We start from the raw sequence: 5,034 nt of genomic DNA on the forward strand, positions 1-5,034 counted from the left end.
ATTTTCTCCTTTCATCAGTTAAATTAAGTATCTCCTGCTTTCCAAGCATTTCTACTGGGACTTTTCTTTTTGCCTATTTGATAGTTTGCTAAAAACTAAACTAAACTAAACTCCGGCCCTGAAGGCCCAACGGGACCGACCTGCCGCCGTGTCATCCTCAGCCCACAGGCGTCACTGGATGCGTATATGGAGGGGCATATGGTCAGCACACCACTCTCCCGGCCGTATGTCAGTTTATGAGACTGGAGCCGCAACTTCTCAATCAAGTAGCTCCTCAGTTTGCCTCACAAGGCCTGAGTGCATCCCGCTTGCCATCAGCGCTCGGCACACCGGATGGTCACCCACCCAAGTGCTAGCCCAGCCCGACAGCGCTTAACTTCGGTGATCTGACGGGAACCAGTGTTACAACTGCGGCAAGGCCGTTGGCCTTGATACTTTGCTACCTTGACTATTTCATCTCTCTAAACTTCCTATGCCGCTTGGATTGTAATTTTTTTCCCCAGTTTCCGTCAATCATCGAGTAACGCTCCCTACGAAGCTCTAATCAACTTCTGGTTCTTTCAACCTACCTGAGCCCTATCTCCTCTACAATTCTGCAATTTCCGCAATTTCAATCGGTAATTCATATCCAATAAATTATAGTAAGAGTTGAGTTCCGACCCTTGAAATATTTTGCAATTTAAGATCTTTTTTACGAAATTTTTCTTACCATTATATAATTTATCAGAAAACTGATGGTATCTCTACATCTCTTCCACGAATATAATCTCCTTTCTTGATTCTTATATCAACTGTTTCGATAGTTACATTATGCTACGTGCAAAATTATATCAGTATGCTTCCCGTTTCATTCATCTTCCTCAAGTCCTTGTTCTCATACTATTTATCGTTCTCTTCATTTTCCTACAAGCGAATTGAGGACCGTTTTGGTGAATCTAAACATTTACAAAAAGTAAAAGTTGTGGGAACTCCTTTTTTAAAATAAGTTTAGTAATGCATGAAATATAAATTTAAAAGGACATATGTTTTCCAAATTACTAGATACAAAAAACTGTCTCATCCAAATAACATTTTTGTATAGATATTACAACAAAGTGTACATTCAAACGGGAGGAGTTTTTTTCGAAACTGGACAACTGCAATACCATCCTCTTTTAAAATGACCAATAGTCTGTCATTTGTGATAACGTCAAGTTAACTTACATAATAATCCTAAACAATCCATATACCACCATATTCAGCTTCATTGTTGTCAATGTCAGTGTTACTGCCATCCCGAACAGCTTCTGTATAAGCCGGCCGTGGTGGCCGTGCGGTTCTAGGCGCTTCAGGCTGGAACCGCGTGACCGCTACGGTTGCAGGTTCGAACCCTGCCTCGGGCATGGATGTGTGTGATGTCCTTAGGTTAGTCAGGTTTAAGTAGTACTAAGTTCTAGGGGACTGATGACCTCAGAAGTTAAGTCCCATAGTGCTCACAGCCATAGCTTCTGTATAAAACACATCTGCTTCATCCGGGCAGTTGTCAACATACTTTAGTAGTTCTTAGCACTGATTTTATTTTCTAAACTTAGTAATGCAGCACTACACATTTCTCTGAAGTTGGTGACACAATTTTTTCAGCACTTCAACCAAGATTGCAGATCCATATTACGTGTTTTTTACTTTGCACTCAACACGATTTTTTCCCAACCGTCTGGGATACGAGAATTCGCGCTTCGCTTATTTTGAATGGCAACTTTTTAAAATGACTTTCTTGATTATGGATTTCATATCGTTGATTTTACCGTCTCTCTCAAGTGCCATACAAGTGCCACGTGGATCAACACAACATTGTACTATGAAGGCAGTGTGATAGTCTCTAGTTTTCTATGTGTTTCTCAACCACACAGAATTCCCTGTAAGGAGGCATATACGTAAATGTACCTCCTGAATGGACAATAATGTAGGTTTGTCGTGAAAACTATTGATGCTTCAAAAAATCCAAGAAGAGAATAGCCGTCATCACTGAATTTTTATATTATGAACGGCATGCGTCTGAGAAAATTGTTAATGTCAGTCTGCAGTTTTTCGCTCCTTGATTTTTCTTCTCCAAATTTGTTAAAAACGTCTTACAGCAGAAGCAATTTGATTGGCTCCACGTGACGTTATGTTTCGAGCCGTATGTAATGGCGAGTATTTTGGTGTACTCCATTTATCTCCATTACCGTACAAGTTTATGAAATCAGATCTGTCCTGAGTAAAATATTATCCTAGTGGACAGTTTTGGGAGGGTTGGTTCTGCTGCCAATCAAAACACATACTGATGGTATGGTTCAAATGGCTCTGAGCACTATGGGACTCAACTGCTGAGGTCATTAGTCCCCTAGAACTTAGAACTAGTTAAACCTAACTAACCTAAGGACATCACAAACATCCATGCCCGAGGCAGGATTCGAACCTGCGACCGTAGAGGTCTTGCGGTTCCAGACTGCAGCGCCTTTAACCGCACGGCCACTTCGGCCGGCTACTGATGGTATCTGGTACACGGTAAAGCCCGGGAAATTTTGCTTTAAAGTGGATGTAAAACAGAATGTCGTGCAGATGTCACGTTTTGGAAAATTCCTCTTTTATTAGATGTTAAGTTCTGCAAAAATCTGCAATATTTCATGCGTGTTTAATGATGTACATGTCAAGTTCTGTTAAATTTAAACAAGCACAATCGATTACACTCATTTTAAAATACAATATAAGACAAAGAAAGGCACACCACGAAGGAATTATCTTAATGGGACGGAAATCGGTAGATGTGAAGAACATGTACAGACAAACTAATCATTATAACTTCAGGAAAATTGCATGATTTATTTAAGAAATTCGTAAATTGCGCAAGTCAATAAGGCGTTGGTTTACCTTTGGCCCTTATGCAAGCAGTTATTCGGGTTTCCATTAAATACCAAAATCATGGAATGTCCTCCAAGAGGGATATGGTTCAAATGGCTCTGAGCACTATGGGACTCAACTGCTGAGGTCATTAGTCCCCTAGAACTTAGAACTAGTTAAACCTAACTAACCTAAGGACATCACAAACAACCATGCCCGAGGCAGGATTCGAACCTGCGACCGTAGCGGTCTTGCGGTTCCAGACTGCAGCGCCTTTAACCAAGAGGGATAATGTGTCAAATTCTGTCCACTTTCTGCTTTAGATAGTCAAAATCCCGAAATGGTTGGAGGGCCCTGTCCATAATGCTCCAAACGTTCTCAATCTGGGAGAGATCTAGCGAGCTCGCTGGCCAAGGTAGGGTTTGACAAACACGGAGACAAGTAGCTGAGACTCTCACTTGCTGAAGTGTAAGCGCAAGAGGCTTGCCATAAAGGGCAACAAAACGGAACATACGCTACTGGCCATTAAAATTGCTACACTACGAAGATGACGAGCTACTGACGCGAAATTTAACCGACAGGAAGAAGATACTGTGATATGCAAATGATTAGCTTTTCAGAGCATTCACATAAGGTCGGCGCCGGTGGCGACACCTACAACGTGCTGACATGAGGAAAATTTCAAACCGATTTCTCATACACAAACAGCAGTTGACCGGCGTTGCCTGGTGAAACGTTGTTGTGATGCCTCGTGTAAGGAGGAGAAATGCGTACCATCACGTTTCCGACTTTGATAAAGGTCGGATTGTAGCCTATCGCGATTGCGGTTTATCGTATCGCGACATTGCTGCTCGCGTTGGTCGAGATCCAATGACTGTTAGCAGAATATTGAATCGGTGGGTTCATGAGAGTAATACGGAACGCCGTGCTGGGTCCCAACGGCCTCGTATCACTAGCAGTCGAGATGACAGGCATCTTAAAAAATGGTTCAAATGGCTCTGAGCACTATGGGACTCAACTGCTGAGGTCATTAGTCCCCTAGAACTTAGAACTAGTTAAACCTAACTAACCTAAGGACATCACAAACATCCATGCCCGAGGCAGGATTCGAACCTGCGACCGTAGCGGTCCTGCGGTTCCAGACTGCAGCGCCTTTAACCGCACGGCCACTTCGGCCGGCACAGGCATCTTATCCGCATGGCTGTAACGGATCGTGCAGCCACTTCTCGATCCATGAATCAACAGATGGGAACGTTTGCAAGACAACAACCATCTGCTCGAACAGTTCGACGACGTTTGCAGCAGCATGGACTATCAGCTCGGAGACCATGGCTGCGGTTACCCTTGACGCTGCATCACAGACAGGAGCGCCTGCGATGGTGTATTCAACGACGAACCTGTGTGCACGAATGGCAAAACGTCATTTTTTCGGATGAATCCAGGTTCTGCTTACAGCATCATCATGGTCGCATACGTGTTTGGCGACATCGCGATGAACGCACATTGGAAGCCTATATTCGTCATCGCCATACTGGCGTATCACCCGGCATGGTATGGAGTGCCATTGGTTACACGTCTCGGTCATCTCTTGTTCGCATTGACGGAACTTTGAACAGTGGACGTTACATTTCAAATGTGTTACGACCCGTGGCTCTACCCTTCATTCGATCCCTGCGAAACCCTACATTTCAGCAGGATAATCCACGACCGCATGTTCACGGTCCTGTACTGCCCTTTCTGGATGCAGAAAATGTTCGACTGCTGCCCTGGCCAGCACATTCTCCAGATCTCTCACCAATTGAAAACGTCTGGTGAATGGTGGCCGAGCAATTGGCTCGTCACAATACGCCAGTCACTACTCTTGATGAACTGTGGTATCGTGTTGAAGCTGCATGGGCAGCTCTACCTGTACACGCCATCCAAGCTCTGTTTGACTCAATGCCCAGACGTGTCAAGGCCGTTATTACGGCCAGAGGTGGTTGTTCAGGGTACTTATTTCTCAGGATGTATGCACCCAAATTGCGTGAAAATGTAATCACATGACAGTTCTTGTATAATATAATTTTCCAATGAATACCCGTTTATCATCTGCATTTCTTCTTGGTGTAGCAATTTTAATGGCCAGTACTGTAAATACCATATGTGGCAGGTTTTTGATATGTGGTCACATTAATG

At 43.6% G+C, this 5,034-nt stretch overlaps 1 pseudogene; it reads right to left on the reverse strand.

Moving 5' to 3' along the window:
• Nucleotides 1-309: 309 nt before the first annotated feature.
• On the reverse strand, nucleotides 310-427 carry LOC126250072 (5S ribosomal RNA; annotated as a pseudogene).
• Between the last annotated feature and the right edge of the window lie 4,607 nt (nucleotides 428-5,034).

The sequence above is a fragment of the Schistocerca nitens genome, chromosome 3 (assembly GCF_023898315.1).
Source record: "Schistocerca nitens isolate TAMUIC-IGC-003100 chromosome 3, iqSchNite1.1, whole genome shotgun sequence".
Taxonomy (NCBI): domain Eukaryota; kingdom Metazoa; phylum Arthropoda; class Insecta; order Orthoptera; family Acrididae; genus Schistocerca; species Schistocerca nitens.